Raw genomic sequence first — 25,312 nt, forward strand, 5'->3', positions numbered from 1 at the left:
TCTTCTAATTTTATCCATCTTTGATTCATAACCAATAATCTCTTTAACTTCTTGTATGGGAATCAAGAACAAAACCTGAAAAATTACCAGCTGGAGTTAATAATTACAATAATAATTATTAACTTCTGATTATACATTATTTAAATTAACTAAAAGAAAAGAATTAGTTTTATTTTATGTGAATTAGTGTATTTCCTGTAAAGTTTACTACATGTATGGCTGGCACCAATGAAGGCCAGAAGTGGGGCCTAGACACCCTGGACCTGGAGTTAAACTGCCACGTGGGTACTGGGAATCAAACTTGGTTCCTCTGCAGGGGCAGCTGAATCACCTTACCAGACCCTTATTTCATTTTTTCTCGTTTTCTTGTAAGAGTTACTTCAGTTGATTAATGACTGTCTTAGTCACCATTCTACTGCTGTGAAGAGATGTCATGACGATGGTAACTCCTATAAAAGAAAGAATTTAATTGGGGACTTGCTTTCAGCTTCAGAGGTTTAAGTCTGTTAGAGAAGTATGGCAGCTAGTAGGCCTATTGTGCTAGAACAGTAGCTGAGAGCTGCATCTTGATCCATAGATTGGGGGTGGGATACTGGGCCTGACATGAGCTTTTGAGACCTCAAATTCCACCCCCAGTGACACACTTCCTCCAACAAGGCCATTCCTCCTGATCTTCTCAAATAGTGTTACTTCCCATTGACTAAGCATTCAAATATATGAGCCTATGGGGATCATTTTTATTCAAACCACCAAATGACTAAGTAATGTTTTTGAAATATGAAATTAAAATATACTCATCTGCCCATTGACCAAGAAAATTCTGTGGTTGCTCCCAGAATCAGTATAAGAGAGAATTTATGACTCAGAGCAGTCTGAATTATAATAAGCAGGAGTAGGACTATAAATTTAACTGTGATACAAAAATCATTTTCCAGAAGTAGTCTTCCTCAGGGATGAGCAGGTATATCAATCGGTTATCTAGTACCAAGTGACCAACTCTGAAAACACAGATACAAGTAACATTTTATAGAATGAGCAGGTTGTCTTATGAATATATATGTTTATACATACATATGTATGCATATAACAGCAATTACTTTAAAAGAGGCCACAAATTTGAAAGAGATCAAGGAGGGTGTATGGGGAAATTTGAGGGGAGGAAAAGGAAATGAAAAATATTGTAATTTTAATCTCAAAAAATAAAAGAAATATTATAAGAATTCCTCTCAAAATCTTTAACATAGAAGTCAACAGAAGTCTTCAGGCCAAATGATAATTGGTTTAGATATTTCTAATAATAGTCCTGTTCCCATATCAGTAGAGTATCTATTATATTCAGTTGCCAACTAACAGTGATACAGTCATTGAAGGCAGGCTGGAGAGATAGTTCAGTAGGTAAAGTGCTTTCCTCGTCACCCAACATCTATGGAACACCCAGGTGGGTAACAGAACAGCCACCTGTAATCCTACTACAAGGGAGGCTGAGACAAGGAGTCCCCTGCCCACTTCCCACCCCAAAGAGAAATTCTTCTCTGTGTTTGTAGGCAAATCTTCCTCTTGCTCCAGACTGTGATACCTCCAAGCCTCTTTCCTGTACAAAAACCCTGAAAGGCAGGGCTGGAGAGATGGCCCAAGAGATTAAGAGCACTGGCTGTTCTTCCAAAGGTCCTGAGTTCAATTCCCAGCAACCAAGTGGTGATTCACAACCATCTATAATGAGATCTGGTGCCCTCTTCAGGCATACAAGAATATATACAGCCAGAATGCTGTATATATAATAAACAAATGAATAATTTTAAAAAAATCTGAAAGGAGAATTAGATAAAGGATGGGCACTGTTTTTCCTGATCATTTTTTTTTTCCAGTTTAACAAAAGCTAGGCTCATCTGGGAAGAAAAACCTCAAGTGAGGAAACGCCTCCATCAGATTGCCTGTAGACACATCTCTAGAGCATTTTCTTGATTAATGGTGGATATGGATGGGTTCGGTCTATTTATTGGGTGTTGTGCCAACCCAGGGCAGATGGTCCTGGGTGGAATATGAAACCAGGCTGAGCAAGTCATGGGAAGCAAACCACTATAGACTATTCCTTCATACCTGTGCTTCAGTTCCAGCCTTGAGTTCTGCCTTGGCTTCTCTCAATGATGAACTATAAACTAAACTTTCTTCTCTTCAGTTTGATTTGGTTAGATTTTGTTGTTGTTATTGTTGTTATTTTGTTTCATTTTTTCCCACAGCAATAGAGAGCAAACTAGAAGATTGCTTTATTCAGAGTATATACAGACTAATAAAGAACTGCCTCCCACAACTATCTACACTAAATGAGAATTGTTTACTCTTGTATCTTATTTAGTACATTGGAATAACTAGGCACAGTGGCTTACTGTCCTTATTAACTTCTGTTTCCTTTGCAACAATATAATGTTGTCTTCTACTTTGTAAGTGCTCAGTAAATAGTTTACTAAAGGAATGAAGAAATGTTCCCCAATTTTTATACCCACCATATGGGGCATGGATCCAATAAAACCTAAAGAAAATCTTAAAAAAAAAAAAAAGAGGGCTTGTAGACCCACAAAAAACAGGAACCGAGTGCAGCTTCTTGGTATCCAAATTCCCCCCCCACCCCCCCCACCCCGGATGGGCTCTGTTTGCTGGCAGCAAGCAGGAGCACTGCAGCTCCTTTAAGAGAAGGCTTTCTGACTCAGCATAAGGCTTCCTGGTTCATGCTTCCATACAGGGAGTCCCCTTTGTATGCTGTGAATACCATTGGTTAATGGAGAAGCTGCTTTGGGCCTAATTGTAGAATAGGGCAAGGAGGTGGGAATTCCAAGCAGACAGAGTAGGAAAGAGTAGGCAGAGTCAAAGAGACGTCATGTAGCCATTGGAGGAGACAGAGCTGGAACCTTGCTGGTAGCCACAACCTTGTGGTGATGTACAGATTACTAGAAAAGGGTTAATTCAAGATATAAGAGCTAGCCATTAATAAACCTGAGCTAATAGGCCAAGCAGTGTTGTAATTAATGCAGTTTATGTGTGATTATTTCAGGTCCGGGCAACCAGGAACAAACAAGCAGCCTCCGCCTACACAATTTTCATAGAAATTCATGTATAATTCGGTTCTTAAGATCTTAAATACTAAATATATATTTCCTAAAATATATTATTCATGCGTTTTCCCTTCTGATGGAATTCTATGAAGTTAAGTAAATAGTTTGGGATAAACTAGACTCTTGCACTCTTGTATCTAGTACATGGTTCTGGAGCTAAAATACTTCTTGCTCTCATTCAGAAAATATGAGACAGCAGGAGTCAGCAGGCACACATATTGGTGTAACCTGTTTCTTGGTATTGGCCTGAGAGTTAACAACAGATTTTCTTGCTTGAAACATGAGTAAACGAATGACCAGTTGAGCACAGTATGCTTTAACTTCCTGTGATCATTAACATTTTAAAAGGAAGTATAAGAACATTATTGAGTCAAGAAATAATGACTTTAAAAAAAACTTAAAAATTAGGTTTCATTCCAGTAGTGTAGACACAGCATGTTATTTGTGAAGTATATAACTAAATTATAGCAGGAATTCTTCTAGTAGAGGAAAAAGCAGCAAAGGAAATATGAAATGGATGAGCTAAGGAGCCTGTCTGAATTCTGATCCTGCAGCAAAGACTATAGTTCTTTTCCACAGTGCTCAGCAAATAGAAGGTTCTACTTCAATTAGTAGTTGCTTGGTTCCTCCTCCTCACCTGCTGTGCTGTGAATAAACACAGCTGATGACCTCAGGCAATGGCCTCAGGGTGGCTTGGTGCAGTGGTTCAGTGACGCTGAGAAAACACAGTTTGTAGGATTTTAAACTCAGAACAGTTTTTATACACATTAGCTCTTTCACTTCTTGGACTGACCCATGGTGCCTGGCCATGCTACAGCTGGGTGTTAGTGGGAAGAAAGGTTAGCTCTTTTGGGGGGCATGGGGCTCAGCTGCTTGCAGGCTCACTCACCTTCTGATGGGTCAGAATAGCTTGGTCTCATTATTTTCCATCTTTGCATTTCCTGAATCTGAAACTCTCTTCCTTGTTGCTTAGAGAACTTCAGTAACTATCCGACTTTTCTCCATCTCTGGCGTTCCCCACTCAGATGCTAGGGTCAGCACTGACACGCTCTCAGCGCCCTCTGCAGCCCCCCACTTCTCCCATCTGTTCACTCGGTGCTGGCACAGCACTATTCTCCAAGTGTATTGTTTCCCCTCAAGGTTTTGCACTTCTCAGCATTGAACCTATAACCTCTTGCCACTCAGTTTCCTCCTCCTCCAGGTTTATAACAACTAACATGGCTAATGTGTCTATGAAGCTCTTTTACTAGCCTCCACCACATTTCTACATTCATAATGTCTTCTATTTCTCAAAAGATTTAAAATTTATCTCGTTTCCTTCAAGGAATTGAAGATTATATACATTTGATCAGTAGCATCTTGGAGAAGGACTGTGACCAGCCATGTAGTAAAGTCCATAGAGATATTGTTGAATATGGCTATGTTGAGAAATAGTGAATCAGTGGTAACAAGAGAAGTCAGTCAGAGGCCTTGTGATCCTGTGGGGAGTGAGTGCATGTGTTTGTGTGTGTGTGTGTACATGCACGCATGTATGCATGATGTGTAGAAAGGGTGAGCATGAGTCGACTGCTAATCCCCTCCTTTTGGAAGTCCCTCTGACCCAGAGGGCTCACAGTTCAAGTCATGAGATCCAGTATGGACAGTCCTGAGTAATGGGTCACTCTGTGGGGTATGGAAAATCTGTGGGTTCTAGATACTGCTTAAATTTGCTATCTTGGCTTCATAACAGAACTCTATGTATGCATTGGTAAAATGATTAAAATAGGATATCTTTGAAAATTAAATATTTGAACATCTTCTTTTCCATTTGAACCTGAGTATATTGTGCAGTTTTCAGGTTTGAGAGAAGGGCAAAAGCCTATGATATTGGAAAAATGATATTGGTCCCATATGTTTTTATAATCATATTCCCCACTCACTATTGGAGTAAATGGCTCAAATGATTACTAAATGAGAATGAAATGCATGATTAGAATTTTTTCAATTCAATAGACATTATTTTGTAAGCCTGTTGTTTTCTAGACAGTGAGTGAATTCACAGTCTAGTGGAAGACACAGACAGGGGGATGGTTAATTATAATATAATCAATACCAGGTTTTAGAGGTTTGGATTTGTGTTTGTTTTTGTCCTACATTCCTTCAGGTATTCCCAGTCAGTTAGAGCAATAATAAATTTGACTGCCCTGGGTGAGCATTTGCTATGCTCCACACACATATTCACAAAGGTTTGTGTGGATCAATGTGTTTCATTGATATAGTCTCTGTTTCAATGGGTACTGATATCCTGTTCATTGAGAAATTAAGAAAAGTGATTTCAAATGTCATTGATCCCTAGTAGAGGCTTAAAGAGTGGCTGAGATGATGGCAGTTTGAACTCAGGGAGGAGCCTATGGCTAGAGGTAAAAATCTCTCTAAAGCAGGGTTAGGAGGAGGTAGAATCAGCAAGCCCTTACTTATGGATGGAGAAGGGGAGAAAAAACTTTGGAGTAAGGCTAAAGGCCCGATGCTTGACTATCTGGATAGTAGGGATAAGGTATTTTCATGTTGTTCATAGGCCTGAGCTCTGGAGAGAGCTGGGGAAAGATTGGCCATTTTAAAGGATTCTATGCCATTGAAGGGACAACAAAGGAGGGTCTTTTGCATAAATATGGTTTTTTTTTAAGTCTTCTGCTAGGAGTGGAGCCAAGGTTATATTCTGTACTATAATGTCTCCATCCCCAGAGCCCACCACAATGCCGAAGACATCATAGGTCCTCCACCTTTATTTTCCTTATTGCAATGTGATCAGAACAGTTCCTTGCTCTGTTGAGCCTGTAGGCACTCACCAATACCCTCCTAAGAACTTCTTTCCACTCAGATTTATGTGTTTCTATCATGAAACTAAATATGCCCATATTACATATACAATTGTGCATATATATGCATTTAGACATATGGATTTATATATATATATATAGTTGTGCATGTATATATGCATTTAGACATGCAGTCTATTTAATATGTTCATTCATTTTTTTCCTCCCAAGATAGTGTTTATTGAGGACTTGATGCTAATAGTACTGCTCACAGAAAGGAGGGGGAGGTCATTGCAGCATCTGTACTGCTTGCTGTTCAGTCATCACAAATAATGTTCAGACAGATAATGCTTATTATACTGAGGATAAACAGAATATAGCATAGGCAGTTGTTTTTCATCTAGTACGCAAGCTGGATGCCTTCTGTCTTTATTCCTGAACTTTCCCTCCAGCTCTGTCAATTCTGCTAATTTTCAATACACATTTCATAAATTACCTTTTAGTTTAAAAATAAAATTAATAACAAGTGGACTTAGAAACTATCAGATGTTACAGGAATATTAAAGATCAGTTAGTCATTTGCTTTTGTCTTTCGTTCAGGTGCCACACAGCTTTCTTGTGGTAATATTCTGGGCGGTAACTGGAGCCAGGGATATGGCAGCTAGCTGCCTGTTTGTGCTGCAGAAGTACCCACATCCTCATTAGAACAGGGTTGAAAGGTTAAGTTTTTAACTGACTGTAATTTACTTCTTGGATCTTCCTTTTAGAAAAAAAAAATAAGAAAGACAATAGTAAACTAACCTAGTCCTGTTTTGGTTACTTTCTAAATGTGTAAGTATTTAAATAGCAAAACTTTAGTCTTGTGGCTCTTTCAGTGACAAAATGTCACTGAAATTAAATCCCAAATACTCCAAGTCATTTATTTTCTTTAGTAGCCTGCTCCATGATCCATTATTTTGCTGGAGGCCAAACAACACTCCTGAGCCCTTAATGCTGTGCTGATACAACAATATTATAATATGTTCATGTGTTTGTTCCTTCCTTTCTCTGACAGCTGAATTCACATACTGATCACAAAGGCATCTATTAGTATTCTCCTTCTAGAAACTGTGCCTTGTTTGATAAACTGGTGGTGATTTCCCATAGAATGGTTTGTAGGGGGCAGATGAAGCCCTGAGTAAGTCCTGAGGGAATGTGTGTTTTGATATGGCATTCCATTTTTAGAAATAGTTTATAAGTTCATTGTTAGCGTATGGTGGAATTCTTCTTGTAGATATTTTTGCCATTTCAAAGACATCAAATGAGACTTTCAATAAATTTTTCACTTCTAATAATTCCCAACAGGATTATCATTGGAAACCCACATTGCTGTTTTTCTTTGCATTTGAAGATGTTTTCTAGCATTTTACATAATTACCCAAACACAGAACTCCCATGATATCCTTCATTAGACAAATAGAGGAACTGTCCCATCCATACTGGGGAAAGTTACTCACTGATTTAAAAAATGAGTCATGAAGCTATGAAGTCATAGATGACATTTGAGCTCATATTAAGTGAAAAAAACCAGGCTGAAGACTATATTCTCTATAATTTCAAATGTTGTAAAATGGCAGGAGAGGGACCTTGGCAGGTGACGGCTGTGGGCAGAAGACAAATTGCCTTGCAGACAGAGCTTGAGTGTGGAGTTTATTGAGATAAAGGGAATTGGAGAAGGAAGAGAGAATGGGGGAGAGAGAGAGAAAGAGAGACAGAGACAGAGAGATGTAGGGGGCAGAAAGAAGCAGAGACCTGCTTGCCTCTTCAAAAGAACAGGAATAGGTAGGGTTTGTCTCTTAAAGGGACCTTTGCACCTGCATAGAGTCAGTATGCTGCTTGCCATACACAGAGGGGTGAGGCACTGTGACAGGTTCGCAAGGGGCAGGACCAAGGTGTGCTTGGATGATAACATCTCTCCCTTCTTGCTTATGAAAAAGGTGAGGAGTTAGCTGTGGCTGGTTAAGAGAATGGGACATCAAGTTCTTAGGACTGCTTTCTGCTGACCTGGAGAGTGTCAGCCATCTTTGGGGGAACCTGAAAAAGTTAGGGTCCTGCCATGTCCTGGGGTAGCTGGTTGTTTCTCTGCTGTCCAGGCTCTATGGTGCCTCTTAAACATGGCAGGATGTCAGCAGAGTAGAGGACAAGGTTAAGTTTAGGGCAAGAAATTTTTTTCTTAGGTCCTGATGATTGAAGGAGAGGGTGATAGAACCAGGGAATGGTGGGGAGGCTTTGCTTATTGATTGGCAGTACTTATCTGGAGTATCAGATCTAAGTTGACTTCCTGGAACTTATAAATATCTTTTGAGTTTGTAAAAACACAAGTTTTAGACACATAAAATAACCAAAGGGAATTTAAAATCATGATTTTGTATTTATGATAGTGATAGTACTCTGCCAGAGCTATATTAATAGCTTATCATAATTTTATTGATGAATGTTAAGGCTATGAACAGTAGCATAATGAGAGAGAAATCTGATAACTTTATCTGTATACCTTTAGTCACTTTCATACACTCTGGAACATTCTTAAATCCTCACATCTTAAGCTTTCATGTCTTTACATAAATAAACCTTAAATCACTTGTTCTTTCCTCAGTACTATAAAATCACCTTAATTCTTAGGAGAAATCTGTTTTGGAAGTTTTTTTCTTATCTGAGCCTGGTAGCCAGGTAAATTGTGTCTAGAAGGAGGTATAATGAATAGAACTCATTAGGACTGTTTAAAATATTTTTCATAACAGTAAGTACATGTATGCATACCCACAGTTGAATTTAAGTTGTACACTCACATGCTTACATACATACAGAGTTAAAGCTGCTTAAATTCACACATAAAGTTAAGTCATGAATACTGAGCGAGAGGAAGCTAGCTTTTCCAGGTCTGACTTTCACTTTGCAACAATCAGACATGGCATTTAAAGAAAGAGAGAATAGACAGACATGCACAGGTCTTTGGAGCAAAGCAAAAAGTGGAAGATCAAAGCCGCCAGTGAACAAGAAAGCAGATTTGTTGCCGGTGGAGGAGAACAGATCTCTTACTGGCTGGTAGGGTCCTGGGTGAAATCAACACCTCAGCAGTCCCTGCCTAGGCGTACTATCACGCAAACATGATACACATCACATAGTTAGTATAGGAAGAAATTAGAGACAGAGACATAGGTAAAAGACAAGAGGGGATGAAGCATAAGGGCAGCTGGCACCAGGTGACGTAACTGCTCCGGCTGTGGGGGAGGCTGCTGCTGCTGCTGCTACTGCTGGTGCCCTTCGGCAAGGGATGGAACCCAGGAGTCTGTGGCTCCTTCCTATCCCAGTTGCCCCCTGGAACTGAGGGGTGCAGGGGCAGCTGGTCATGTGGCTCCCTTTAGTAAAGATGGCAGTTAAGACATCTGACCTGCCCTTAGCCAAAATGGCGCCTGCCTACCTGTTGTAACTTCTTCTATTTACCAGTCCACTGGTAGAGAAGTTAGAAAGGTTCCATAAAAGTTTGGGATATAGTTTCGTCAACTTGGTTTCCGGTGGGGGAGGCAGGAAGGTCCAGTGGCCTCTTACAAACGAAGATTAGCAATGAAGATCTGCAATGCTGTCACAAGCCATTAATTTGTTAACAACAAAATAATGAAGGCCGAGGGCATGAAACCCAAAGGACACAGAGCCCGAAGGCAGGAAGGCGAATGAGGACCATAGTCTAAAGACACAAGCCAAAGGAGGGTCATAGCCCGGAAGCACAAAGCTGAAAGGACTGGAACCTGAAAGGACTCATAGGTCAGAGAAGCAATAGCACCACTCAGTAGGGCAAGTGCTAGGGCACTAGGCCGGAAAGCCTCTCTCATGGGAACTTTACTACTGAAAAGGACCAGCTGTAGCCCAGAAGGCAGTGGCTGGAGGGAAGGTGGGGGGCTCACCAGTTGTAGTCAGTGTTGTGCCGAATCCCAGCAGATGGGGACTTGGAAATTGGGCTGTTGCTCCAGGTCCAGGATCCCCCCATGTCTCAGGCAGTCCCCTCAAGGATGGGAGGCAACACGGAGAGAGCCTGGTCGAATCACGCACCAAATGTTATAAAACACTGGGAGAAGCACCTTGACAGGTAAGGGCCGTGGGCAAATATGCCTTGTAGACAGCTTGAGTGTGGAGTTTATTGAGATAAAGGCTCTAACATCCTTTGTGACTGAATCCTTAGATCAGCTTTCACTGATCAAATGCTAAGAGTGTCATTAGAAGACATGTGAAATCTACTGCAGAGATTTCTCCAAAAAAAAAAGAAAAAAAAAGAGATAAAGGGAATGGGGGAGGGAAAAGAGAATGGGAGAGAGAGAAAGAGAGAGATGTAGAGAGAGGGGAAGAGAAAGAAGGAGAAGGAGGAGGGAGAGGAGGAGAAGGAGGAGAGAGAGAGAGAGAGAGAGAGAGAGAGAGAGAGAGAGGTGCATACCTGTTTGCCTCTTCAGAAGAACAGCAGGAAGAGAACGAGAGTAGGCATAACTTGTCTCTCTCTTTTTTTTAAATTAATTAATTAATTTATTTAATTTATTAAAGATTTCTGTCTCTTCCCCGCCACTGCCTCCCATTTCCCTCCCCCTCCCCCAATCAAGTCCCCCTCCCTCGTCAGCCCAAAGAGCAATCAGGGTTCCCTGCCCTGTGGGAAGTCCAAGGACCACTCACCTCCATCCAGGTCTAGTAAGGTGAGCATCCAAACTGCCTAGGCTCCCCCAAAGCCAGTACGTGCAGTAGGATCAAAAACCCATTGCCATTGTTCTTGAGTACTCAGTAGTCCTCATTGTCCGCTATGTTCAGCGAGTCCAGTTTTATCCCAGGCTTTTTCAGACCCAGGCCTGCTGGCCTTGGTGAGTTCCCTAAAGAACATCCCCATTGTCTCAGTGTGTGGGTGCACCCCTCGCGGTCCTGAATTCCTTGCTCGTGCTCTCTCTCCTTCTGCTCCTGATTTGGACCTTGAGATTTCTGTCCGGTGCTCCATTGTAGGTCTCTGTCTCTGTCTCCTTTCATCGCCTGATGAAGGTTAATATTCATGAGGATGCCTATATGTTTGTCTTTGGGTTCTCCTTCTTATTTAGCTTCTCTAGGATCACTAATTATAGGCTCAAGCCAGACTCAAAAAGAGGAACATGGGATGTACTCACTCATATTTGGTTTCTAGCCATAAATAAAGGACATTGAGCCTATAATTAGTGATCTCTCTCTTTTTTTTAACTAAAGCTAAAACTTTTTGTTGAGCTCTACATTTTTCTCTGACCTCCCCTTCAACCCTCACCCAAAGTCCCCATGCTCCCAATTTACTCAGAAGATCTTGTCTTTTTCTACTTCCCATGTAGATCAGATCTACATTTGTCTCTCTTAGGGTCCTCATTGTTGTCTAGGTTATCTGGAATTGTGATTTGTAGGCTGGTTTTCTTTGCTTTATGTTTAAAAACCACTTATGACTGAGTCCATGTGATAATTGCCTTTCAGTGTCTGGATTACCTCACTCAAAATAATGTTTTCTAGCTCCATCCATATGCCTGCAAAATTCAAGATTTCATTATTTTATGGAGGGTTGGCATTAGCTCCTTTTTGAAAGTCTGCTAAAATTCTTCTGTGTTAAAAGTATCTGGCCCTGTTTTTTGGGGGGGCTTTTTTGTATTTTGTTTTTTGTGTTTTTCCCTTCCTTCTTTCCTTCCTTCCTTTCTTTCTTTCTTTCTTTCTTTCTTTCTTCCCTTTTTTTCCTGAGGGGTTATAGGTCCATGTAAACTGTTTCCATGTTCTTGATTTAACTTCCTTAGGAATGTCTATCAAGAAAATGGTCCATTTCTTTTACATTTTCCAATTTCGTGGAGTACAGTTTTTTAAAGTATGACCTAATGATTATTTGGATTTTTTTTGGTATCTATTGTTATGTTTTACTTTTTGTTTCTGATTTTGTTAATTTGAATATTCTTTCTTCTTTTATATAGGTTGGATAAAGACGTGTCTTTCTTGTTGATTTTCCCAAAGAACAAACTCTTTGTTTCTTTTATTTTTTTCTTGTGTGTATGTTGTTCTCTTTGTTTCTATTTTACTGATTTTAACCCTCAGTTTGACAATTTCTTGCCATCTATTCCATTTTGGCATGCTTATTTCTTTTTGTTCTCAAACTTTCAGGTTTGCTGTTAATTTGATGGTATGAAATTGCTCCAATTTTTTAAAAAACTTCATTACTTTTTAAATTATTTCTTTCTTTCTATGACTGTCTATACACATTTTATTGTTAAAATTGAGCTATACATTTTTCTTCACTCTTCTTCCTTCCCCCCCCCTTTAGACACTTAGTCTAGCATGGCATCAGTAGTCTCTTAGAGTTTGTAGAACATCTGCCCAGGCCCTTATGGCTTATAGAATCTCCATTAAGAAGTTTGATATAATACTAATAAGTCTGTTCTTATAAGTCTTTTTTTCCTTGCAGCTTTTAATATTCTTTATTTTTTCTGTAATATTTAGTGTTTTAATTATTGTGTGGGAAGTGGACTTTTCTTTTCTGGTCCAGTCTTTTGATGTTCTTGTACCTTTATAGGTACCTTTTTTAGATTAGAAAATTTTTTCTTCTATGATTTTGTTGAAAATATTTTTTGGACCTTTGAGCTGGGATTCTTCTCCATCTATTCCTTTTATTTTTAGTTTTGATCTTTTCAAATTTCCAAGATTTTCTGGATGTTTTATGACAAGAATTTTTTAGATTTAACATTTTTTTGACTGATATTTCTGTTTCTTCTATCATATCTTCTTCTCTTAAGATTCTTTCATCACTTTGGCAAAGATTGTCTCTTAATTTCTGTTCACTTACCTAGATTTTTCATTTCCAGAATTCCCTCAATTTGTGTCTTCTTTATTGATTCTATTTCCATTTTAGGCCTTGAACTGTTTTGTGCATTTCCTTTAACTATTTTTTATTATTGTTTGTTTTTCCTTTCTTTAAAGAATGTACTAGTTTCTTCCAGAGTTTTGTTTATTTTCCACTTGCTTTATTTAATTTTTCTTTAAGGACTTCTGTCATCTTCATTAAATTGGTTTTAGGGTCTTTATCTTGTGTTTCAGCTGTGTTGAGATATTTAGGTCTTTCTGTAGTAGAATAGTTGGGCTCTGATGGTGCTAAATTGCTTTGACTGGTGTTGATTATGTTTCTAACACTGACATCTAGCCATCTGGGTTTGGGGTGATTACAGGTCTAGGTGCCAATTACTGAGTTTTCCTTGGTTTCTGTTTCTTCTCTGGTGTTCTGGTCTGTGTGACCTGTGTTTGAGTAGGACTGTTCCTTCCAAGCTGGGGACTGGACTTTTGAAGGTGATCTGGCCTTATGTGGAGCGGGGGATCTCTACCTGAGTTGTGGGCTGGGGCATAGTGATAAGGAGGAGAGGGGAACTGGGGAGTGTCAGGGGAGGGGAGCACTAGGAGTGGAGAGGTCTACAGAAGGGTAGCCTACCTGGGGTTCTGGTGGCCTAGACTCTGATCTACTACGGAGTCTCTACCTGAGTTCGGGGCTGGGGCACGGCAATAAAGAGGAGAGATGGAACTGAAGTCAGTGTCAGGAGAAGAGGTCACCAAGAGAACAAAGGAGGTCCAAGGGCCAGCAGTCTACCTGAACTTCTGGTGGCTGGCATAACCTTTGGTTGAGCACTGAGTCTCCACCTGAGTTTACCTACTGTTCTGGCAGGTGTGGCCTCTGCTTGAGCAGAGGATGCAATACATCAACAAGGGCAAGGATGAAGGGGTCGTGGAGGATTGTGTCTGTGGGAACCAAGGGAGTGGGGAGGCTCTGAGGATGGATGACCTACCTGTTTTGTTTTGCTTTGTTTTTCTCCATCAAGTCCCCTTTTAACATTTCAAATTTGTGTGCACGTTAGCCTTCTTTCCATCCTGGTGACAAAATTCCCGAAGCTTGTCAGTGTCCAGGACTGGAAAATAGATTGCCATACAGCTTCACTTCAGTCCATGCTCAGCTGACTCTGGAGTTTGGGAACTGGTTTGAGCAGAGTGTGATGAGCTTGGAATCTATAGTAAAAGAGCCTGCTATCTCCTGGCAGCCAGGAAACAGAGAGAGAGAGAGGAAGGGCCTGGTGACCTCCTCCTGCTGGTGAACCACATCGCCCCACAAGTCACCACCTCCCAGTCTCCATCACTGGGCTGTAATACATTTAGATATGAATATATCAATGGATGAATGCATTTATGAATCTGGAGCCATCACGACCCACCACATTCCAAAGTCCCATATCTATGTACTGCTGTACCGAGGACCAAACTATCCACAGGAACCTCAGAGCATTTCACATGCAGGCCCTAACACTGCATGAATATGGAGATGGATGTGCTCCTAAAAGGTGTTTGTCAGAAGCCTTTGTAGCCATAAATAGCAAAAACCCCATGGCATGGCATTTTGTGAGAAGAGAGTGCTTGCTTCCCCTAACCCAGGAATAAGTGAGTTGATGTAACTGCTCCTAAAATAAACTTCAAATTTGCCCATGGGAATGACTCTCCTGGGCTTTAAATGGAGAAAATTTGTAAAGTTGCTTGTTGCAGACGGCATAGATTCCAGTATCTGTCTGTTCCAGCACTTTTCTCTCAGGCAACCTGAGGACCTAGTGTTAGCTGAGTGTTTTAGTGTCTTTAGTATTAAGTTGTTACATGGTCTTAGGAAGGGAGTTTGTAGTGGAATATTATTTTAAGATGTTTTCCATTTGTTTGCATTGTGAAACGTTTGTTTGATGATGCCAATGTATGTTGTATTCTTTTATGTTGCCTTTGTTGAACTCTGTGAAGCTGTGTTACTTTGCCTGTCTAAAACACCTGATTGGTCTAATAAAGAGCTGAACGGCCAATAGCTGGGCAGAGAAAGGATAGGCAGGGCTGGCAGGCAGAGGAAATAACAGAGGAGAAGAAATCTGGGAAGAGAAAAGAAGGATCAAGAGCAAGAAAAGCCACCAGGTACACAGCAAGACATGGAGTAAAAAATAAATAAAGGTATATAGAAATAAAGAAAGATGAAAGTCCAGAGGCAAAAGATGGGATAATTTAGGAAAAGCTGGCTAGAAACAAGCCAAGCTAAGGCTGGCAATTATAAGAAAAAAATAAGCCTCCATGTGTTCTATCTGGGAGCCGGGTGGCAGGCCCGCAAAAGAGAAAAAGAATAAAACAACCAACAGCAGGAACTCACGTCAGGTTTCTTTTTAATGCTTGTTTTGTTTTTATTCATTTAAAATTTTTTCATACAACATAATTTTATCACTTTCTATCCCCTCTAAACTCCATGTTATTCTTTCTTTAAAATTAAATAAAGTAAATCGTAATAGAAAAGCTAATTACAATTAATTGATACTGGAAGAGGGAAAAATCAGTTTTATTCAATGAAGTGACACTGAATTTATCAACCATACTCTTGAGCAGGCCACATGCTCAGAAGTAGTTGGCCAACACAGGATGGTTTCCTTGTAAATGGATTGGAAAGAATCTTCCCCGTTATTTTAAAAATCTATGGATGCATTAACAGTTCATAGAAAAGGATACAAGTTTGCACCAATGCTTGATATTTTTGTTATTAATAAGTCTCTGTGTCCCCTCCCTCAACACACACATACACCTTCATCAATTCTAGCAAAGAGAGAGCCAGTAGTTGAGGCCTTTTGAGTCTATGGGAATATAAAATAATATTTAGTAAATAACTTAAACACAGTCAACAGAAATTTATTTAGTCTTTTGAAATAAGTCCAACAGATGCCTTCATTCAGAATTTATATTCAGTTTCCTGTGTTCACAAAGCTAAATGCTTATAATCTACTAAGGCAAAAGAAGAAAACAGTGCACCATGAGAATCAAGCCAGCTGAATCTGGTGTAGATCATTGAATTAATAATAAGCCACCATGTCCAGCGAAGGTCAAATAAAAAAGGAGACATCTAGCATAGATACAAACCCTGGTATCCTGGACTCCTAGGCCCGAATTTTCAGTCCCAGATCATCTGTGTCCTGTTTTGCTGACAAGAATATCAGAGCAAAGACTAGAGTGTGTCCTGGTATGAAATGTTGATATGTATGGACTTTTGGTAGCAAATTAGCAGGCCATCTTACAATAATTACTTTCAAAGAAGAACCTAGGATATGTCTTTATAGATATTTTATGCAGTGTACTTGAAATCTTGAAGACTATATTCATATATTAATTATTTGTATAACTGTGAACACATCATGCAGTGGGAATGCTGTGGGACAATGATTTCAGGTGTGTCTCTGTGGGTACACCATGCAGTGGGAGGATGATTTCAGGTGTGCATTTGGAAGGAACTATGATGCCCATGTGTGGTATTGATTTATTTTTAAAGAAATAGCTTCATAATTTCCTTAAACCAAGGACATTCATTAAAAATAGGGTTTTTTTTCCTTTCACATATAGGTATCAGTTCACAATGACAGTGCCCAAGTGTCACTTCTCTTTTAGATAGAAAACCAAAATACATAGTTGTCCTCCTCTTTTGAATTATTTGAATCACTGCCAGAGAAAGTGTCTCCAGTTGAGCCTGGTGACTGTCATTTTCATTGTTATACTTAGGGCTCCATGCGTTCAGCATGCTGAACGGTGGCTGGTGGACTCGGGACTGTATCTGTTTTTCCTTTGCTTGAACTGATTCATTTACATACAATATAAGTAATATGAAACTAGAACAATATTCCTGAAATAATCACACTAGCTAACATTCGACACCATTTGCACTATGCCAGCTATTTTGCTAAGTCCTTTATGTGTATTTGCACTGTGGAAAGATATTTCATTGTTTTATTCATTTTGCTTTCACGTCTTTTTAGTGCTTTCAAAGTTATGAATTTCATGGTAAGTTTTAGTTACAATAAAAACTTCACCCGTGCTTGTTGATCTCATGTGTACACATAATGTCAGCTTCGTCTGAACAATATGTCCAAAGGATAATACAGCTGATGAGACTTCCAAACTTTTAAACTGAGCATTGACTGAACACAGATGTCCTCTAAGTGAAGGAAAAGCGGGGGAACCATGTGAACCTGATGAATAGTTACTGTGCTGCAATTCTGCTTATCGTCTTTGTAAAAATGGACTCAGAATGAACTGTCCACACTCTGGGACGATCCAGCTGCTTGCTGAATCAATTGCATTTAATTAGCTCATCTGATGTTGATTGAATTTGAGGTTTCCATGCCTGGATTCCCGAAAAAAATTGAATTATCAGTATTCTTCTCATTTAGAAATATTTGAATTTAAAGTGATGAGAGATTTTTATATCAAATCATTCCTATTATGTTGTGTTCACAATCCACCCAGGGCATGTTCTCTGATTCTGCCACAGTCTGGGGAAATCAGCCTCCCATGAGATCAGTTGTAGGCGGCAATACTTCAGTGACCACGCAGGCAGTGAGTATTTACCATTTAGTTTATCGGGATGGAAGAAGCAAAGGAAAGGATGTCTATACACCTAAGAAGTCAGATGTCTCTGTTTCTCTTTGAACACAAAGGCCCATGACTTTCCCAGATAATAATAATCAGTTTATTCTTGAGAGAGAGAAGCAAAGATGAAGAATCGTGGCAAACTGTGTGTTTGTCTTGATTCTACCGCTTACCAGCTTTCTTGTCTTAAACTATTCACTAAATTTCTCTTGTTTCCTGTTCCCTCCTGTTTAAATGAAGTAATACAGTAACCTTGGAGAAGTTATTGTTTCTCAGTAATTCCGAAAATCCGATTTCCAGTTTTGTGTTCATTTCTTCAGTGTGTGGGGAGGGGCAGGGGCTATATGAGACAGTATATAAGAACAAGTTGTGGCCCATAGGTCTCTCCTTCCACCATGCAGGTTCTGAGAATTAAATGCAGGTTGTCGTGATTGGCAGCAGCAGCCTTAACCTGCTGGGCCGTATTACCAATCATCTTCCTAATTATTGAAAAAGTTTATTTCACTCAATGATAAAAGAAATCAATATGGATGATATAGATGCAAATATAAACATACATATACATTTTGAGAAATCAGTTAATTATCAGTTCTCATAAAATTGAGTAAAAATCATTTTCAGTTCTGTAGGTTGCCAGTTTGTCCTTTGCCAAGCAGAAATTTCTCAGTTTCGTGATATTCCATCTATTAATTATTTTTGTTGTTGCATGTGCTAATGGTGTTCTGATCAGAAGGTCTTTTCCTGAGGCAATGACTTCAAGGTTATTCTCAACTTTCTCTTCTATCTGTACACTGGCTGTTTTTATGTCAACTTGACACAAGCTTGAATCATTAGAGAGGAGGCAGCCTCAATTGAAAAAATGCCCATTTAAGACACAGCTGTAGGCAAGCCTGTGGCGACATTTTCTTAATTAGTGATTATTGGGGACTGGGTGCCCATTGTGGGTGTACATCAGCAGGATGGTGGTCCTGGGTTCTGTAAGAAAGAAGGCTAAGAAAGAGGGGCCAGCTAGTAAGCAGCACTCCCCCAGGGCCTCTGCATCAGCTCCTGTCCCCAGGTCTCTGCCCTGCTGGAGTTCCTCTCTTGACTTCCTTTGATGATGAACTATGATGTCAAAGTGTAAGCAAAACAAGCCCTTTCCTTCCCCAAGTTTCTTCAGTCATGGTGTTTCATTACAGGAATAGAAACCCTAAATAAGGCAATCAGGTTCATGATATCGGATTTTCTGCTGAGGTCTTTGATCCATTTGGAGTTAAGTTTTGTGCAGGATGGAGTATAAATTCATTTTCCTTTTCCTGCATGCAGCACTCCAGCGTGACCAGCAGCACCCTTTGCTGAGGATGCTGCTTGTTCTTTTTTCCACTGTGTTTCTACCCTCTTTATCAAAAATCAGGAATCCATAGGTGTGTAGACTTATATTTGGGTCTTCAGTTCCATTGATCAACGTGCATTTTGTGCCGATACCATGATTAAATTTGGCCTTGTCCTCTGCTCTGCCAACACCCTGCCAGGTCCAAGAGGCACCAGACAGTTTTACAGAGCCTCAACAGCTGTGATGCAACCTGATACATTAGGAAGTAGCCAGCTCCCCAGTTTTCTCGGCCCGCCCCCCAAGATGTGGATGCCCACAGATCAGCAAGAAGCAGTCTTGAGATCTCGGCACCCCATCATGTCTCACTTTAATTTCCTCTCCTTTTTATAAGAAGCAAAAGGTGAGAATGTTAAGAGTCAGACATTATGCTGGCCTGTCTCCTGGCCCTGTCACCAGGCAGGATGCACTCACTCAGGCCACAGCTACTACATCACAACATAGTCTGTGAGTCACTAAGTAGTCTGTGTACATGTGCTATGTCCCCACCCCGTTTAAGAGACAAGCTCCTCCCATTCCTACTTTCTTTCCTGCAGCTCCTCTGAAGATGCACGCAGGTCTCTCTCTCTCTCTCTCTCTCTCTCTCTCTCTCTCTCTCTCTGTCTTCCCTTCCCAGGAGGCTGCTCTATGCCCATCTTCTCTCCCTTTGCTCCTCCCTCCACATCAGCGAGGTCTGCATGGCATGTCTGTCTCTCACCTGCCATCTGTCTCCCACCCACTGTGAGACTTCTTGGACATGCCAAGGTCCCTCTCACGCCATATCATAACACTAATTACGCAGCACAGGGCATATGGAAGATGCCCAGATCCAGACTAGATCTGCTGTAGTTATCAGGAGGTCCTCTTTTTAAAGACTTCCTGAAACATGCTGTTTGTTTTAAGTCATAACAGGCAAGGTATGAATGTGTCTGTACAATTTACATATTTTGCCCATGATAGTATTTGGATTGCTAATAAATATATCTTGCCCCTATTCAGTGTTAGCAGTAAAGCTATAGAGTTTACCAGATAAAAACCATCAGATTTCAGTTTCTTTGAGTACAGTGCATCAGCATATCTGTGACCTGCCATCTCCTCAACAGTGAAGATGTCGATTTCTGTCAGTCTTGAGGCCTTATATACTGACTTTGGTGTGGTTGCAGTTCATCTTGTGACTGAGTGACTACCGGCGTAATCCAGGCCAACTTCATTCATGGACCATGATTTTAGAACTCAGTTTGTGTCATTTCCATATGAATAAAGAAAGAATAATGTGTCATAAATTCACAGCTTCCTCTGTGGTAGGCACTGCAAGCTGACTGCATTTCCACAAAAATGGGTTTTCAATTAGAAAGATTTGTGGCTGTGGCAACACATTACCAGCCAAGAGTAAACTGTGAAGACTATAAATCTCAGTCTGGCCAAGGCTCTCCCAGACACAAGACAGTGTGAACCAAACATGAGTCTGAGCTGTGTTTTCCTACTCCTCAGCAGAACAGTCTCCCAGGCATTGGCAGAATGTTGTGGCCATATGGTTTTATGTGTGTGTTTTGTCTCTAAATGTCTAACTTTGAACTTGCTTGAAGTGTTTAGCTTATGGTAGATGTTCTTTCTAACAAGTACAAGTTTTATATGTCCATAACTAACATGCAGAAATATTTCCTCAGGACCAATTCTCCTTGTTTTCAGCACTGTAACAGTAGATCATTTGTGTGTAGTTTCTGAGGAACATCTTAGTTTGTGCATTCTTATACCTATGTTTATTTGGGACATCAATGCTAGTCTTTCCTATAGAGGTGCCACAGAAAGGAAGATACAATATCTGTTTGCGCACACACTGCAGTTTACCTTATCAAGAACATCAGCCCTAAAATATAAGACCTTTGTTCTCATGATGGCCCCTAGCTGGTCTGTAGACAGCATTTCACAAGCTCAGCTGGTCTGGGCAGCTGAGTTTTCCCATGGTCCACCGGCGTGTTCTTCCTAGTGTTAGCGGTATCTGATGATGTTTTTCCTAGGTGCTTTCTAAATTTATTAAACTTAAAACACTGACCTCGGTTTAGTAGTCATGTCTTTTATTTTTATTTTAATAAATATGACCTTTGTAACATTAACAGACTTTCTCTTGTCTTGAGAGAACTCACTGTGTAGACCAAGACTTGCCTTGAGTTCTCAGTGATGCTTTTGCCTCTGCCTCCCAAGTCTTGACTGCCTGTTGCCACAGCTGGCCCTGAACTTAAAAGATGATGTGTTGTGATGTTAGAGCAGAAATAATATTACATTTCTAAATGTGGTTATAAAGTAGCAAAGTGGTAATTCCGTAGGAGAACATGGCGAAAATGAAGGCTTGCAGCCAGTGCAGAAATTTTAAAGGTGTGCTTGGTGAGGGGAGAAAGCATTGTTCATCATCTCTTTTTATTAAGCTTTTAATTTTCTTTAGTCACTCTTTCATTCATTTGCTTATTTGTTTATATTATTGAGTATACAGTGGAAGAGGGCACGTGGGTCAAGAGGAAAGGACATGGAGTGTGTTTTAATTTAAAAACAGCGAGAGCAAATTACACAATACAGCAAAATGGGGTTTATTGGGAAAAGGGGAGAAAGGTGGGGTGGCGATTTGAAGGGAGAGGCGCAAAGTCCTTGCTGCCTCTTTGAAAAAGTGGCAGGGAAGGGAAGGGGGAACTGGTGGAGCTTGCTTTTCCAGGAGGCTTAGCACATTCTCACAAAGACATGCTCACAATGATCTAGCAGCCACAGGACCCAGGGCTGGACAGGTATCTGCCTGAATGCTGACAACGTATGCATGCAGGGGATGCTCTTTGTGGCTATAGCGGGGACCCAAGGGACAGGCTAGCATGGTGCCTGAAATGCTAGCAAGCACATGTGGGTCCAAAAGTGGCTGTGGTTAGTGACATAATCTGGAAGATCCCCACGGGATGCCCAGTATAATAACTGAAGGCTGACAGTGTGGACCACATAGTGACTGTGGCTGTTTGACAAAGTTCCACCATTTTGACACTGCAGACCACCCTTCTCCAGCACCGTCTCACTTTCTTTTCTGATGATTTTCAATATTAATGCCTTTCCCTTTGGGAAATTTTGTGTGGGCTTTGGTAGAGGATAAAAATGTATATAATGGTAGCCTCTCTAAACAAAATAATTCTTTGGAAAAAATCTGGCCCCATCAAGGACTCAGGAATTCCGTTATGTCCTCCTAATTACACCAAGAACGGGAAAGTTAGAGATTTACTAGATACATCTGATCCCAAGGATAAAATGCCTACAATTCAGATGCAGAACCTGAGGCCTTTAAAGGCAAGAGTTCAGTTAATAAGTACAGAGAAATAGGAATGATACTGGTATAGTGGGGAAAGATTAAGATGTCAGGACCTTACTTTTTGAGAGCATTATGAGGGGAACAGGCCTCTATAGTAAGACTAAGAATTTATATTATAGGGTCTGCTCCTCAGAAATCATTTTCCAAGGTCAGGCATTTGGATAAGGGTCTTCATTCCCTTGGGAGGAGCTTATGACGCTTCCATTAACATATGACTAGTGCCTATTGTCAAGGTCCTCAACCTCTGACCTCAAGTGACACCCTAGCTCACATGCCTCTTCTCCCCATTTAATCCCATGTGCAACTATACAGTATAAAAGGTATAATCTTTTCTCAGTAAAATGCTGCTTAGCAGCCATCTGGGTTCAGCCCCTGACAGTGTCTGTCTCCTCCTTCCATCCTGATTCACCTTCAGATCGTATCTGCCTTCTCTTTCTCTCCCCTGACTCTACACAGCCTCTTTGGAACCTGAATCCCCCGCCTGCAGCAGGTCTCCAGCAGGGATGTCTTCCTATGTTGGGGTAATGGAATTTCTTCTTTTGTATGCTTCAGTTAGTCCAGAGAGACTGGTGTATAGTCCAAGAGGCAGATGGATCTCTGAGTTTAAGGCCAGCCTGGTATTTAACCCCAATATGAATGAGTTGCAGGCCAGTCTGCTCTGCTTTGACAGTTATGTTTCAAAGACAGCCAGGCAGGGCAGTGTCACGGCTGTCTAAACGCAGATCACGGTCCCTATTAGTGGGGGAACAATCCAACGCTTGGTGAATTCTGCTTCACAGTGATAGGAAGAACCAACATCAAAAAATCAAGAAACTGGGATTGGTATGTAAAACATAATTAATTTTTTTTTTAAAAGCGACATCACTATGAACCCTTGGCCACCACAGATTTTGTTCCTTTGAGTAGTCTTTGGGTTACTTCCTGCAGGTAGTGCAGTTTGGTTTTACAAAGAACAAATAGAGCATGTCTTTATAATTCTCTTGGCTTGTTGCTATGTGATTTTTTAAAAAGTCTTTTTTTAAACCTTTGCTATTGACATGATTTTTTTAAATGAAATTCTGAGTTATCCCTGTGGTAACTTTTAAAACCCAAAAGATCAGAAGGATTGTGAGGCCCCGCTTTCACGGTCTGTAGTCATATTGCAAATGAAGGTCAAATGAGCTTTTGCCATTCTATTCCATGAGAAGTTTTTGTAATGGTTTAGATAAAATGCTGTGGTTCCCCGAGGGGCGCAGTGGGCCATGAGGGGCAGCTGGTCCCAACACCCAAGGTCTCTGTGGGTCTCAGACTTTTGGGTAGCAGCAGGTGAGAGACCTCAGCGGGTCAGCTGGGCAGCCTGTCCCATGAGGAGTTGCAACCAGTGAGAGATAGATAGATGGCATGTAGAGAAAGTGGGTAGAGTTTATTTAGTGGGTTATAGAAGGGAAAGGAAAGGGGGGAAGGGAAGAGGGGGAAGAAGAGAGGCACAGAGAGAGAGAGCGAGAGGGGGAAGAAGAGAGAGAGAAAGCAAAAGTTACCTCTTCAGGAGAGAGATGGAAAGAGAGAGCACAGGCTAGAGGAGGCAGGATATCCATTTCCCTCAGCAGAAGGGGAGAGGTTGGGAGAGAGCAGGGCTTGTCTTTTAAAGGGACAGGGTACCCAGGTGACAGATCAGGCCAGCAAAACATACCATTCCTATCTCTTTCTTATAATAAAAAGGTGGAAAGTTAGGCACAACAGGTTAAAGGAATTGGGACAGTGGATTCTCAAGTCTGCTTCCTGCTTATTTGTGGGTGTCATCTTGGGGGGACCTGAGAAAACTGGATGCTGGTCACATCCTGGGGTAGCTGGTCACTTTACTCCTGTCCAGGGTTTGTGGTATGGAACTGTCTGGTATCTCTTGAACCTGGCAAGGTGTTAGCAGAACAGAGGACAAAGCTAAGTTTAGGAAGAAAAAAAAATCAGGACTAGGAAATTGAGACGGATGATTCTGATCTGTTTAAGGTTAATTCTTCAATTTGGCTCCCTGGAACTCACAAAAATTCTCTGGGTTTGTGAAAACGTAAGTCTTAGACATATATTTTGTATAAACAGTAGCACGTTTATATGTAAATATAAATAATAGTAGCTTATCAGAATGACTGTGACAGATGTTTTTGCAGAATGAAAGGTATTTTTAAGACTATGGAAGGCAGCGTGAGAGATTTGACAAATTGTATTTGTCCTCACATCTTTATAACTTGCAGGTACACATCTTAATAACTTGTATTTGTATTTTACTGAAATTTGTTTGGTGAGGTTGTCCTTTTAAACTGACAAGACCTCTCAGCTGGCTAACTGCATCAGAGATCTTTGAGAAGGATAAAATTTTATTTGAGGAGTTATTGATTAAAAAAATGAAAGAGAACTTACTTGGTTGGCACCTAGAGCTACTTACTCCTCAGGGTCCTCCATGGTTGCTGAGTGTTGTATTTTTCTTTTGCTGTTTAGTACAGGAGTTGCCATACTTCAAAAGATCTTGAAGACTAAGAAATCTTTAGGAAGACAAGCCTACCTTGACCTGAGCAGCTAGGCAGTCAATTCCGGTGATTCTGTCTACTGTCTGGAGATCTTCCGTTTAGATGAAAGGCAGTTTTGCCCAGTGATCAGTGCTTGGCAGCTGAAGTGAATTGTGGATGGATGTTGTTTTGTGCCCATCTCCCTTCTGTCTTCTTGGGAAGAAATAGAGTGCTGCTGCTAGGAACCTATCTCTTTTTGTTATGAAAAGTATTTTAATAATTGAGCATTTAAATGTCATATTACCCAGATCTCTGAGCAGCTGAGAGCTGTTTACCGGGTATAGATGAGTCATAACTACAGTATAGAATCTGCCTGGAGAGCTGGGTACATGCTTGATTATACTGGCTCTCAACAAGTAAAATTTATCCCAGTCACGGAACCAATGTAACAGTTTAGATAAGATGGCAGGTCCCCAAGGTGCAGCTGCAGGCCACAAAGGGCAGTCAGGTCCAATGAGGAGCCACTGTGGGTGAAAGACAGAGACAGAGAGACAGATAGGCACGCCATGCAGAGTGTGTCTGGATATAATTTATTCAGTAAAAGGGAAGGGGGAGAAGGAGAGAGAGAGAGAGAGAGAGAGAGAGAGAGAGAGAGAGAGAGAGAGAAACAAAGAAAGCGGGGAGGACAGAAGAAGAGTTTTTAGCCACCTCTTCTGAAGAGAGATGGGGCAGAGAGAGCACAGGCTGGAAGCAGAAGGATGATCTGTTTGCCTCAGCAG

At 40.7% G+C, this 25,312-nt stretch overlaps 1 protein-coding gene across 2 annotated transcripts in view; it reads left to right on the top strand.

The window, feature by feature from the left end:
* Positions 1-25,312, top strand: part of Klhl32 (kelch like family member 32) — a 203,116-nt gene that overhangs the window by 55,498 nt on the left and 122,306 nt on the right. The window lies entirely within an intron of this gene.

The sequence above is a fragment of the Microtus oregoni genome, unplaced genomic scaffold (assembly GCF_018167655.1).
Source record: "Microtus oregoni isolate MIOR12 unplaced genomic scaffold, Mior012 000017F_ref0000208, whole genome shotgun sequence".
Lineage (NCBI taxonomy): Eukaryota > Metazoa > Chordata > Mammalia > Rodentia > Cricetidae > Microtus > Microtus oregoni.